Below are 14929 nucleotides of genomic sequence, written 5' to 3'. Positions count from 1 at the left end.
ACAAAACACGATAACTATTTGAGTCCTTCAATAGATCCAAGCATATTCTCTGATATTTTACATGGTCCAATACTACCAAATTGCCTCCTTTATCGGATGGTTTAATAACGATGGAGTTATCACATTCAAGTTGTCTGAGGCTTGTAAATTCACATCGAGAAAGATTGTACTCTCTGCACTTCCTGACATTTTACTGTTCCAGGTCAGTACTCACCAGTCGCAGAAAAATGTCAATGTATTCAGAATTCATCGGTGGGGGCAACTTTGTACTAATTGGGTGCAAATCAGTAAAGGGGCCATCCCCTGGTTCTCTTAATCCCTCTTCCCAGAGGTCCATCAAAATCTGGAGATCTGGGAAGTCTTCAGGATTAATGCCCAAGTCCATACATGTTTGTTTATTGCTATTTTGATAGAACTTGTGCCACTTCAGTCTCCTGCAGAACAGATTAAGGTCCTTAATCCATGTAAATTTATTGAAGGTTGTGTTTGGTACAAAGGAAAGGCCTTTCTGCAATATCTTGATTTCTATGTCAGTTAATAATTTTACAGGCTATCTATCAACTGACAGGACTCGGTATTATCATATACTTCCCACTGACTGTATACAGGAGCTAAGTATCATTTCTTTATTTATCTTGTGTATCCTTTTTTTGCCCTACAAATTAGGGTTTGTCTACCAGCCCCTGATAATCTGCCAGGCGCAGGTGAAACGCGTCGGGGTTTATATGTATTCATCATTATTCACCATCTAAGTAGGGTTATTATAGGTTGACTATAGCCATAGGTACGGGAACAGGGTATCTCTACCATCTGGGGATATCCCTGGGCTTAGGGCCTAGATTTTTAGGGACACCCAGGGAGAGTTACTCCGCTCCCTTTAAATACCCCCTATTACCTGTCAGCGGATATAAATACCTAATTACCTGTATGGCTATAGGTTTATTCCTATAAAGTATTTGTTTATTTTCTTGTGGTATCATAATTACAGTAGGAGTCAAAAGACTTAACCAATCTTCTGTTAGGTCATGGTCACCATTTGAGCAGTTTTCTGCTCCATTTACCCGTTAATTTTTAATAAAGGTATCATTTTAATGAGCACGCTATTTCTTCTCTATACGCTTAACACTAATTGATGACGTTGATAGACGATTATCTATATTACCAAATTTATATACATTTTTCCTAAGGTGGTCATCTCTCTTGCCCACCCGTTGGCATACTTCACAAGTTTGACAATACTGTCGGACATCATTGGAGATTCCTGGCCAGAAAAAATGTTGGGTCACCCCGGTATGACGTCCACCGGATGCCCAAATGCCCAGCTAAGGGGATGTCGTGCCCAATTCTCAACAGCTCCTGCCCACACTTTTGGGGGGCAACTAGCTGACATTTCCGCTTGGGCCATGAGGTATTTGTCCTAGAATCGGTTAGCCTATACAATCTGCTACCTTTCCATTCATACTGCTCCCCCTCCAGTCCCCCTTGATCAGTTACAGCTTTTTCCCGGTACTTTAGTAAGGTGGGGTCTCCCGCTACCTCTTTCCCAAAATCCTCAGGGGTGTACCAGGATAGGGGCTCTACTGTCGCTGTCGGGAAAGTGGATCTTACCTGCGTCCCCGGTATTCTTCCATAAACAGAGCAGTAGGGGGGGGAAGTGTTTTTGGGGTGAGTTGATGGTATCATGGGTACCAATCTGGGGTACACACAACATTTTCATTTTTAATGCAATGTTTTGAAAAGGAAGATGACCTAAAAACAGAAATCCTGGCAGTATATCATCAGAAGACGGTTACAAGCAGAGAACCTTCCGTTTTTATCAATCATTAATTCCTTCCCGACCAGCGCCGTAGCGGCTCGCTGATCGGGCCGGTGCAGGAGCTGCGCCAGCTCAATCAGCTGCAGGGGAACGGCTGTTCGCATTAGCCGGACCCCTGCGGTATGCGACAGCATAGGTGAAAACACTGATGCCCGCTCATTAACCCTCACTATGCCGTGGTCAGGGCTAACAGCATCATGTGCGGGGTGTGTGGAGGGAGGGAGCTCCCTCTCCTTCCCCATCGGGTCCCGTGCTGCTGTGACGGGGACCCGAAGGCAGCCCGATGCGTTCCACAGGCATCGGGGCTGCCTTCCATGTAAGCCTGTGAGATCCAGACCCCTGGATCTCACAGGTAGGTAGCTGTAAGTGTATTACAGTGTGTAATACACTTATAGCCAATGCATGATAATACAGAAGTATTGTAATGCATTGTACAGGGGATCAGACCCCCAAAAGTTATAGGGGGGAAAAGGGGGGGGGGAATTAAAGTTTCAAGTAAAAAAATTTTTTTTTCCATAATAACCGTATTTTTCGCCCAATGAGATGCACCGGCCCATAAGACGCACCTAGGTTTTAGAGGAGAACAAAAAGAAAAAAATATATTTCATTAGACTTTAGGTCAGACCAGCAATCAGACCCCCAATGTTAATCAGACCTCAGCTCACAGCCCCTATCAGACCCTTAATGTTTATAAGACCCCAATAAGACCTCAGATCAGACCCCCAATGTGAATGACCCCCAATCAGACCTCATATAAGAGCCCCATGCATCTTATCAGCCCCCATTGCCTATCAGACCCCATTCGAGCCCCCACGCTTCTTAGCAGCCCCATACCTCTCTTCAGCCCCCATGCCTCTTATTAGCCCCCATATGAGCCCCAATGCCTCTTAGTAGCCCCCATATGAGCCCCCATACCTCTCATCAGACCCCATATGAGCCCCCATGCTTCTTAGCAGCCCCATACCTCTCTTCAGCCCCCATGCCTCTTATTAGCCCCATATGAGCCCCAATGCCTCTTAGTCGCCCCCATATAAGCCCTCATGTATCTCATCAACCCCATATAAGCCCTCATGCCTCTCATCAACCCCATATGAGCCCTCATGCCTCTCTTCAGCCCCCATTGCCTCATATCAGACCCCATTCGAGCCCCCACGCTTCTTAGCAGCCCCATACCTCTCTTCAGCCCCCATGCCTCTTATTAGCCCCCATATGAGCCCCAATGCCTCTTAGTAGCCCCCATATGAGCCCCCATACCTCTCATCAGACCCCATATGAGCCCCCATGCTTCTTAGCAGCCCCATACCTCTCTTCAGCCCCATGCCTCTTATTAGCCCCCATATGAGCCCCAATGCCTCTTAGTCGCTCCCATATAAGCCCTCATGTATCTCATCAACCCCATATAAGCCCTCATGCCTCTCATCAACCCCATATGAGCCCTCATGCCTCTCATCAGCCCACATATGGGCCCCCATGCCACAGAGAACTTAAAAAAAAGAAAAACTCTTACCTCTCCTGCTCTGGACGCCGCCACTTGTCACCCACAGCGCGATCCTCTTGATCCTGCTGTCAGCTGTGCTGTGATCTGATGCGCACAGTGTAAGGTCACAGAGTGCACTCACGCTGTGCGCAGCCACTGCACAGCCGAGGACTAGTGATGAGCAGCAGGAGCAATATTCTAATTTGTGATATTTCGCTAATATTTGGGCGAATATTCGCCATATATTCGCAAATTCATTATCTTAGTTATTATTTTCTTGATTGCGTAAATTGGCTATCAACAAATTTACAATCAACACTACTCCTGAAGTCAAACACTACCGAGGACCAGGAAGAGGTGAGTACAGAGCCTTCACTGCTTCCTGGTCCTCTGGTACTAATGAGGGCTTCCATAATGGAAGCGCTCATTAGTATTTGCCCCATAAGACGCAGGGACATTTTCCCCCCACTTTTGGGGGGGAAAAATGCTTCTCATGGGGCAAAAAAATACGGTAATTAATTAAAAAAAAATGTAAAAAATAGAAAAAAAATGAAAAAGTATATATATATACAGTACAGACCAAAAGTTTGGACACACCTTCTCATTCAAAGAGTTTTCTTTATTTTCATGACTATGAAAATTGTACATTCACACTGAAGGCATCAAAACTATGAATTAACACATGTGGAATTATATACATAACAAAAAAGTGTGAAACAACTGAAAATATGTCATAGTCTAGGTTCTTCAAAGTAGCCACCTTTTGCTTTGATTACTGCTTTGCACACTCTTGGCATTCTCTTGATGAGCTTCAAGAGGTAGTCACCTGAAATGGTTTTCACTTCACAGGTGTGCCCTGTCAGGTTTAATAAGTGGGATTTCTTGCCTTATAAATGGGGTTGGGACCATCAGTTGCGTAGTGGAGAAGTCAGGTGGATACACAGCTGATAGCCCTACTGAATAGACTGTTAGAATTTGTATTATGGCAAGAAAAAAGCAGCTAAGTAAAGAAAAACGAGTGGCCTTCATTTCTTTAAGAAATGAAGGTCAGTCAGTCCGAAAAATTGGGAAAACTTTGAAAGTAACGGCTATTTGACCATGAAGGAGAGTGATGGGGTGCTGCGCCAGATGACCTGGCCTCCACAGTCACCGGACCTGAACCCAATCGAGATGGTTTGGGGTGAGCTGGACCGCAGAGTGAAGGCAAAAGGGCCAACAAGTGCTAAGCATCTCTGGGAACTCCTTCAAGACTGTTGGAAGACCATTTCAGGTGACTACCTCTTGAAGCTCATCAAGAGAATGCCAAGAGTGTGCAAAGCAGTATTCAAAGCAAAAGGTGGCTACTTTGAAGAACCTAGAATATGACATATTTTCAGTTGTTTCACACTTTTTTGTTATGTATATAATTCCACATGTGTTAATTCATAGTTTTGATGCCTTCAGTGTGAATCTACAATTTTCATAGTCATAAAACTAAAGAAAACTCTTTAAAAGAGAAGGTGTGTCCAAACTTTTGGTCTGTACTGTATATATATATATATATTTATTAGGTATTGCCGCATCCATATCGACTGTCTCTATAAAATAATCGTATGATCCACCCTGTCAGGTGAATGCAGTAAACAAAAACCAAAAAAACTACCAAAAAAAAAAAAAAAAAGCCAAAACAGCCATTTTTGGTCACCTTTCCTCACAAAAAGTGTAATACCAAGTGATCAAAAAGGCGTATTAAGCCCAAAATGGTACCAATCAAACCACAATCTCATCCCACAATAATGAGCCCCTACCTAAGACAATCGCCAGAAAAATAAAAAAATTGTGCAGTCAGAAAATGGCAAAATACTGCAAAGATTTTTTTTTTAAACTATGCCTTTTTTTCACCTTGCCTCACAAAAAGTGTAATACTGAGCGATCAAAAAGTCTTATGGAAGAAATGAAACTTTTCATTTTCATAGCCAAGTGTTTTCAAATTCCAAAAAACGCTTAGGGGGTCAAGGGGGTCACCTTGACGCGGTGAGTGGCTTATTACGCTTTGGCCAAAATGTACACCAATGCCTTATTCAACATCCAGCATAAAGGTAGGGCAGAGAGCTGGTTGCAGTGTGCGATTGCATTTTGTGTTTTTACATTTATATCTCTATTTCGCCACAGCAATCTGCACCTGCTAAGGGTTGTGCGGGCTGAAATTTTCCATATTTTTCTCCTTGTAGTACGTATTGGAGGCGTGGCGATCTCCAAGCAGTCAAGCACACCTGTCCAGTTAATCTGCCCCCTGGAGGCTGGTTTTAAAGTCAGTATAAAACTGAGTCTGCTTATACAGCACCTACCAGTAGCTATTAGGCTCCAGGAGAAGTATAAAGTGGGCTCAGCATGCATGTGAGTACTTGCATCCCTGGATCCGATGAAAGCTGTAATGGCACCGGACGGGGTTAAAAGCAGAGTGTGCTTGGCGTGCATGCTGTACCTGCGCTCCCTGGACTTTATGTGGCTGTCATGGCCCATAAAAGGTAGGAACTAGTGTTAGGGACCACTCATGAAGGCGACCTTGACGCGGTGAGTGGCTTATTACGCTTTGGCCAAAATGTACACCAATGCCTTATTCAACATCCAGCATAAAGGTAGGGCAGAGAGCTGGTTGCAGTGTGCGATTGCATTTTGTGTTTTTACATTTATATCTCTATTTCTCCACAGCAATCTGCACCTGCTAAGGGTTGTGCGGGCTGAAATTTTCCAGAATTTGTATTATGGCAAGAAAAAAGCAGCTAAGTAAAGAAAAACGAGTGGCCTTCATTTCTTTAAGAAATGAAGGTCAGTCAGTCCGAAAAATTGGGAAAACTTTGAAAGTAACGGCTATTTGACCATGAAGGAGAGTGATGGGGTGCTGCGCCAGATGACCTGGCCTCCACAGTCACCGGACCTGAACCCAATCGAGATGGTTTGGGGTGAGCTGGACCGCAGAGTGAAGGCAAAAGGGCCAACAAGTGCTAAGCATCTCTGGGAACTCCTTCAAGACTGTTGGAAGACCATTTCAGGTGACTACCTCTTGAAGCTCATCAAGAGAATGCCAAGAGTGTGCAAAGCAGTATTCAAAGCAAAAGGTGGCTACTTTGAAGAACCTAGAATATGACATATTTTCAGTTGTTTCACACTTTTTTGTTATGTATATAACTCCACATGTGTTAATTCATAGTTTTGATGCCTTCAGTGTGAATCTACAATTTTCATAGTCATAAAACTAAAGAAAACTCTTTAAAAGAGAAGGTGTGTCCAAACTTTTGGTCTGTACTGTATATATATATATATATATATATTTATTAGGTATTGCCGCATCCATATCGACTGTCTCTATAAAATAATCGTATGATCCACCCTGTCAGGTGAATGCAGTAAACAAAAACAAAAAAACTACCAAAAAAAAAAAAAAAAGCTAAAACAGCCATTTTTGGTCACCTTTCCTCACAAAAAGTGTAATACCAAGTGATCAAAAAGGCGTATTAAGCCCAAAATGGTACCAATCAAACCACAATCTCATCCCACAATAATGAGCCCCTACCTAAGACAATCGCCAGAAAAATAAAAAAATTGTGCAGTCAGAAAATGGCAAAATACTGCAAAGATTTTTTTTTTAAACTATGCCTTTTTTTCACCTTGCCTCACAAAAAGTGTAATACTGAGCGATCAAAAAGTCTTATGGAAGAAATGAAACTTTTCATTTTCATAGCCAAGTGTTTTCAAATTCCAAAAAACGCTTAGGGGGTCAAAGTGCTCAGTACCCCCTTTAATATATTCTTTGAAGGGTGTAGTTTCCAAAATGGGGTATTTTTTTAGGGTTTCCACTGTAGGGGTACATTAGGGTCTTTTCAAATACAAAATGGTGCCTAAAAACCATTCTAGCAAAATCTGCCTCCAAAATCCAAATGGCACTCACTTTTCTTCTGATCACTGCCATGTGCCCATAAATCGAGGTAGGAGGGGGAAAAAAGAAGAGGGTTAATCCTGTACTCCAAAAATAGGAAGTATGGGATGAACAGACAGGGCGCCAGAGGTAAAGGACACAGTGGAGTGGGGAACAAAAAGTTGTTAAATAGTAAGGTATATATACTGTTGTATCAGAGATCAGAGTCCAGAAAGCAGGGCAGCCTAGGTGATAAACTATCTGCAGAAAAGCAGTATAGTGGAACTGGAGAGGTATAAACCTATCACTGACTCTGCTCCTGAGGAAGGGGTCTATGTGTCCCCGAAACGCGTTGAGCCTGCCTGATTTATTCTTCAATTAAAGGGATTATACCTGAAGACCCTTGGTGTGGACTGCCGTATTTTTCTACCACTCTACATACGAACCAGGCGAGGGAGGCGGCTGTATTGGGTGTCTTGAGTTTTATCCCTCTACACCCCTCCCTGGTGAAGTGAGTTTCGGTGTTGTTTACCTTTTACCCTACCTTCTTTTATATCAGTTACTCCTCGTGACCCCATAGGGGCTTTTAATTAATTATTTATCTAACAGTGTTTCCTCTGCCGTATTCTGAGACACTCTATACCATAGCATTCACTACATGTTATCAGCGGTTGGCGCCATTTGGTGATTTTTTTCTTCTTTATCCCTCTCCATGTGCCCATAAAGCAGTTTACTACAACATATGGGGTATTTCTGTAAACTGCAGAACCAGAGTAATGCATATTGAGGTTTATTTTGCTGTTGACCATTGCTGTTATAAAAAATAAAATTAATAATATGAAAAATATGCATAAAAAATGAAATTTTAAAATATTGACTCCATTTTTATTAAAATTTTGTGAAACAACTAACATCAGTTTTGAATAATTTGAGGGGGTAGTTTCTAAAATGGGGTAATTTATGGGGGATTCTATTATGTAAGCCCCTCAAAAACATTTTATAACTTGGCGCTTAAAAAATGGTTTTGGAAATTCTGTTGAAAATTAGAAAAATGGCTTCTAAACTTCTAACGTCCTAAAAAACTAAACTGACATTAACAAAATGATGCCAACATAAAGCAGACATATGGGTAATGATGACTGATGACTACTTTATAAGGCATTACTATCTGTCTTAAGAGTAGAGAAATTAAAATTTAGAAAATTGTGAATCTTTCCAAATCTTTGGAAAATTTGGGATTTTTTTATGTAAAAAGGAAAAATATTTTAACTCAAATTTAGCACTGAGGTGAACTAAAATGTGTTACGAAAAAATAGTCTCAGAACGGCTGGATAAGTAAAAGTGTTCCAAAGTTATCACCACATATAGTGACACATGTCAGATTTGCAAAAAAATGGCCCAGGGTAGAAAGGGTTAATAGACCTCGCTGTTGTCAGCCATGTTTCCATTACATTTCCTGGGAAAGAAATAACTGAAACCTGATGAAACCGACACAAACCGAGCACAACTGACGCTCCGAACAACTCATCCAGACAGAACAGAACTGAGGAGACGAGCCCTTATGTGTTACACGTTGGTCGCTGCGGTCACGGTGATACAACCACAGACAACACTGATTGCACTTGTGTGTAAAACCATCCGTTTTCTCAGTTCCTGACACAATCCGTATCGCTCGTGTGAAATAAGCCGAATACAGACGGACTCCTGCTGATCTCACAAGAGCATCGACAGCAGCCACCAGATCCACCAATAGGTCCATCATCAGCGCAGGTCAGGAAGGAGATAAAGAGAAGTCCTGTCCCCGTCCTGTCAGTCGCCTCTTTCCTCTAATCGCTGGTGTTCTGCTCCGGAGCCAGTGATGGATTCGGGGTTTGTGCTGCTGCTCGCACAGCTGCAGGTTTGTTACTATCACATGTGTGTGCAATTAGTTACCCCCAACTGTGCAAACCCCAATCCCTGCGGCCATCACTGAACCCCCAATATCACCAGCATTAAAGGGCTATTCCCGTCACATAACGTGAGGTTCTATCGCTAGGACTGGTCATCAGTGTGCGGTAGGTGGGGATTCGCCTCTATCAGGACCCCACTAATACTGAGAATGAAGGGGCTGCAGAGCTGCTTTACTGCTGAATCTCCTCCACAGTTCCTGCTCATTAGAGCTCCGGCCTCCGCTGTGCAGGGACAGTGAGGAGAGGACACAGCGCTGCAGCCCCTTCATCTAGAAGAGGTTGTCCCCACCGATCACACACTGACTCCATATCCTAGTGATATCACAGAACAGTGTGTGATGGAAGACCCCTCTAATCCAGGAGAACAGCCCCTCTTACAGGGGTCTGGGGGGTCTCCTAATATTCCAGGGGGAGAGCAGACATGTCTGAGGAGAACTCCCCTCCTGACCTCCAGACTGTGTGAGCAGAGACTCTCTATGGCCGGTGCTGCCCCCTGCTGGCTGGACCTGCTATATATCACCTATAGAACCTCTCCATTCTAATAAACCCAGAACCAAGTCCCACATCCCCCGACCAATAACTGACCTGCAGATCTCACCTCCTGGGGCTGCAGGACCTGCGATGACGTCACACTGGTCACATGACAGGAAGTGCAGAACAGTGAAAACCTTTTTATTCCCTTTGTCTTCTCTCTCTGTACCAAAACAGGTAACGATTCGAACATGGATGAAGATGTTGGGACTAATGTCTTCAACCGCAGAGGTGGTACCTTGGGCATTATGACATCTACGTCCGCTCCAGTCGGAAGTACTAGCCAAGTGGAATCACAGTCCAGTGGGCCTCAATTCCGTGCTCTCCCTGCCTTACAAAGTCCGATCCTCTCTAAGGTGGTGGTCCCACCTCGAGGACGGCAAGTCCCTGATCCAGCTCTATTGGATCATACTTACTTCAGACGCATCCCTAGTAGGCTGGGGTGCGCATCTTCAGGACAAGACAGTCCAGGGAACTTGGACACCTCAGGAGAGGTTATTGTCATCAAATCTCCTGGAGATCAGAGCGATCAGACTAGCTCTTTTTCATTTTGCTCCCTCCATTCGAGGGAAGGCTGTGAAGATACAATCAGACTGTCACCACCAGACATCTGAGAAGCTCTGACAGACATCCTTCAGAACGTCCTCCTTGAGGTTCCTTTTGTTTTGCTTTCATTTTCTCATCTCGTTAGCCTCTCTCAGCTGTCATGTAATTGCACTGATTGCATCCCTTTAAATTCCTCCCCATACTGCATCACTTTGCGGTTTATATTACTTCCTGGAGTGTGTGCATGCTGATCCTACTACTGAGTCTTCTACAGATAAGTTTTGTTCGTTCATTTGTGTTTTCCTGTTTGCTGGATCCCAGGTGACCCTGACTCCCTCCGTATCAAGTGTAGGGAGCCGGTGGTCGTGTCCCCTCACTATTATAGGGTGTTCAGGTGTTATACAGTCGAGGTACGAGGATATGCGATCATCTACCATTGGGATTTTCGCATAGGCTGAGCAGTTAGGGAGAGAGCCAGGTCTGATGCAGGGCTCTCCCTTTTGTTCCTTAGTTTTGGATCCAGTCAGTCGGATCTTCATTTTGTGTCTTCTAGTTTTCTGTACACCTTCCGTGACACAGACAGCATGACCGCTGTACTATATATCAACAAGCAGGGAGGCACGAGGTCACAAAGTCTCCTGAGAGAGATAGGGGTTATACTGGATTGGGCAGAAATGAACCTCACCCACTTGTCAGCCATTCACATCCGCGGAGTTCACAATGTGATCGCGGACCGCCTGAGCCGAGGTCTTCCAACCGGAGAATGGTCACTTCATCCAGAGGTCTTCAAGGAGATAACGCTCAGGTGGGGCATGCCAGAGATCGATCTCATGGCAACGAGGTTCAACACCAAGGTGGAGAGGTATCGCTCCCTTTACAGGGAGGACAACCCGGTGGCTATAGATGCTCTGTCAATCCCATGGAGGTTCAGGCTGGCCTACATCTTCCCTCCAATTTCCTTGATACCAAGGGTCTTGATGAAAATGAGGCAGGACCAAGCGTCAGTTATCGCCATTATCCCATACTGGCCGAAAAGAGCTTGGTTTACCCAACTCTTACAGATGAGTCGGGGTCAATTTCTGAGGCTTCCCCCAGAGAGAGTACTGGTGTAGGGGGACACCCAAATCTCCTCAAATCTTCAAATGTTAAACCTGACGGCCTGGAGGTTGATCAGTCCCTTCCAAGGATAGAAGGGCTATCAGGGTCTGTCTTGGGAACCTTAGAGCACTCCAGATCAGAAGCTACCAATAAGGCCTTCTCCAGAATCTGGAAGATTTTTTTCATCCTGGTGTACTAGGCATCAGCAAACATCCGCTGAAGCTTCCATCCCGATAATTCTCCAACTTCTACAAGACGGTCTGGACAAGGGGCTATCACCCGCTACCCTTAAAGTGCAGATTTCAGCAATCTCTGCTTGTCTCAACAGAGCTGTTTCTCAAGACCCCCTTATCAAGAGATTCCTGAAGGGAGCCTCAAGATTAAAGCCTACAGTAATCAGACCTATCCCTGTTTGGGAGTTATCGGTCGTGCTCAGGGGGTTATCATCTCCCCCCTTTGAGCCCCTAGAGGAGGCGGGATTCAAGTTCCTGACCTGGAAGATCACCTTCTTGTTGGCTGTTACCTCTGCAAAGCGAGTTGGGGAGCTCCAGGCTTTTTCTGCCTTTGAGCCTTATACAAAGTTCCTGCAGGATCGGGTACTGCTCAAATTTGTGCCTACTTTCATTCCAAAGGTTCCTTCCTTTGACAATATCAACCAGGTGATCTCCCTGCCAACTTTGGCTCCACCTCCCTCCTCTGAGGAAAGAGGGCTCCATACCGTCGACATTTCGAGATGTCTTAGGATTTACCCGGAACGCTCCAAGGTATTTAGGAAGGATGAAAACCTCCTTATCCTTTTTTACGGTACCCATAAGGGGAGGAAAGCCTCTAAGCCCTCCATCAGTCGTTGGATCAAAGAGGCAATTCGGGAGTCTTATATGTCTCAGGGCTCGGAGCCCCCTGAATTTGTAAGGGCCCACTCTACTCGAGCAGTGGCCACTTCTTTTGCAGAGAGAAGCTCGATCCCATTGGACGTGATCTGTAAGTCAGCTTCTTGGAGTTCTCACTCCACTTTTATCTCACACTATATAGTGGATGCTAGAATACATAGTTATTCCTCATTTGGCTGGACAGTGTTATCTTCCGCCAGGCATGAGGACCCTCCCATGGGGGTTTCTACTTGCTAAATCCCCATCTGTGCCACTGGTTAGGACGTAAGGGAATCGTTAATTTCTAACGATAATTTGTTTTCCCTTAGTCCTAACAGTGGCACACAAATTTCCCCCCTCTTTTTTAGCTTTATCGTAATTGTGGTTATTTTTGTCTACTTGTAATTACACGATGTCCTGAGGGTCACGCCCCTCTTTATTGGGGGCAGGGAGGGCGTGTATATGTTCAGTTCTTTTATTTCATTAAAACTTCCACCTGTCCTAACCAGTCCACAGGGGCAGAATACCCCATCTGTGCCACTGTTAGGACTAAGGGAAAACAAATTATCGTTAGAAATTAACGACTACTTTACTCCTCTCCTCATGTGACTGATCACATGACTATGACATCATCAAAGGTCCTGTAGGGTAATGTCTAAACTCCATGCTTGGTAGAGACGAGGGTTGAGCGTATCGAGCTTCAGATTACTAATTTAATATGTTTTTACAGATTCAGAAATGAAAACCGAATTAATTCACCAAAGTCTCATGTGACTTCAGGTAAAAAGATTTTTGGCTCCACGGAGACGGCATTAAAATCGAAGACCTTCTGATGTCTTACCACAGCACATGGGATGTAGATAGGACCCTTCTGCTACATTCCACAGCTGCTTCACACCCATGTGACTTCAGCATGTCATGTGACCCTGTAACGTCACAAGGTCCCTTGGATCGATCCTGTAGTCACTAGGATATAAGATCTACAGATAAGTTAGTGTAGTCTCCTCCAATATACAGCAGAGACTGGAAGGAAATGGGTAAAACTGTTCTCCATGGTTCCCCCTTTCTCACACAGACAGTTCCCCATGGTTCCCCCCTCTCTCACACAGACCGCTCAGTACCCACCTTAATATATTTTTTGACGGGTGTAGTTTCCAAAATGGGGTCTTTTTTTAGGGTTTGAACTGTAGGGGTACGTCAGGGTCTCTTCAAATACAAAATGCTGCCCAAAAACCATTCTAGCAAAATCTGCCTTCAAAATCCATATGGCGCTCCTTTTCTTCTGATCACTGCCATGTGCCCTGAAAGCAGTTTACTACCACATATGGGGTATTCCTGCAAACTGCAGAATCAGAGTAATGCAGATTGAGGTTTAGTTTGCTGTTGACCCTTGCTGTGTTGCAAGAAAATTTTTACTAACAGATGAAAACTCTGCATAAAAAATGAAATTATGAAATATTGACTTCATTTTTCATTAATTCTTGTGGGACACCTAAAGGGTTAACAAAGTTTGTAACATCAGTTTTGAATAATTTGATAACATTTTATAACTTGGTGCTTAAATAAGGGCTTTGGAAATTTTGTTGAAAATTATAAAAATGGCTTCTAAACCTATGACTTCCTAAAAAAATTAAATTACATTTACAGAATGATGCCAACATAAAGCAGACATATGGGGAATGATGCTGATAAGTATTTTATGAGGCATTACTATCTGTCTTAAAAGTAGAGAAATTCAATTTTAGAAAATTGTGAATTTTTCATTTTTTTTGTAAATTTGGGATTTTTTATGTAAAAAGGAAAAATATATTGACTCAAATTTAGAACTGTCGTGAAGTACAATGTGTCGTGAGAAAACAGTCTCAGAATGGCTGGATAAGTAAAAGTGTTCCAAAGTTATCACCACATAAAGTGACACGTGTCGGATTTGCAAAAAATGGCCCAGGGTAGAAAGGGTTAATAGACCTCGCTGTTGTCAGCCATGTTTCCATTACATTTCCTGGGAAAGAAATAACTGAAACCTGATGAAACCGACACAAACCGAGCGCAACTGACGCTCCGAACAACTCATCCAGACAGAGCAGAACTGAGGAGACGAGCCCTTATGTGTTACACGTTGGTCGCTGCGGTCACGGTGATACAACCACAGACAACACTGATTGACCTTGTGTGTAAAACCATCCGTTTTCTCAGTTCCTGACACAATCCGTATCCCCCTGCTGGCTGGACCTGCTATATATCACCTATAGAACCGCTCCATTCTAATAAACCCAGAACTAAGTCCCACATCCCCGACCAATAACTGACCTGCAGATCTCACCTCCAGGGGCTGCAGGACCTGCGATGACATCACACTGGTCACATGACAGGAAGTGCAGAACAGTAAAAAACTTTTACTGCTTACTCCTCCCCTCATGATCACATGACCATGACATCATCAAAGGTCCTATAAGATAATGTCTTTACTCCCTGCTAGGTAGAGACGAGGGTTGAGTGTATCGAGCTTCAGATTACTCATTTAATGTTTTTAAATAATCAGAAATGAAAACCAAATTAATTCCCCAAAGTCTCGCGTGACTTCAGGTGAAAAGATTTTAGCTCCACGGAGACGGCATTAAAATCAAAGTTATTGAACAAATTTACTTCAGATTGAGGATCCGAAGCTCGACTACCTCAACACTACAGAGACCTTCTGATGTCTTTCCACAGCACATGGGATGGAGAAATGTCCCTTCTGCTACATTCCAC

At 43.8% G+C, this 14929-nt stretch overlaps 1 protein-coding gene across 2 annotated transcripts in view; it reads right to left on the bottom strand.

Moving 5' to 3' along the window:
- Positions 1-14529, bottom strand: part of LOC122934740 (oocyte zinc finger protein XlCOF6-like) — a 73555-nt gene extending 59026 nt beyond the window's left edge. Inside the window, exon 1 of one of the 2 annotated variants that reach the window (XM_044290416.1) lies at positions 14489-14529. The gene's annotated coding sequence lies outside the window, so the exon portion shown is untranslated. Of the gene's footprint in view, positions 1-9722; positions 9769-14488 lie in introns of those variants that run through there. The other variant, XM_044290415.1, reaches the window with a different exon arrangement.
- Positions 14530-14929: the final 400 nt, after the last annotated feature.

The sequence above is a fragment of the Bufo gargarizans genome, chromosome 4, assembly GCF_014858855.1.
Source record: "Bufo gargarizans isolate SCDJY-AF-19 chromosome 4, ASM1485885v1, whole genome shotgun sequence".
NCBI lineage: Eukaryota > Metazoa > Chordata > Amphibia > Anura > Bufonidae > Bufo > Bufo gargarizans.
Note: the sequence above shows the minus strand (reverse complement) of the source record. Positions and strands in the feature narration are given on the sequence as shown.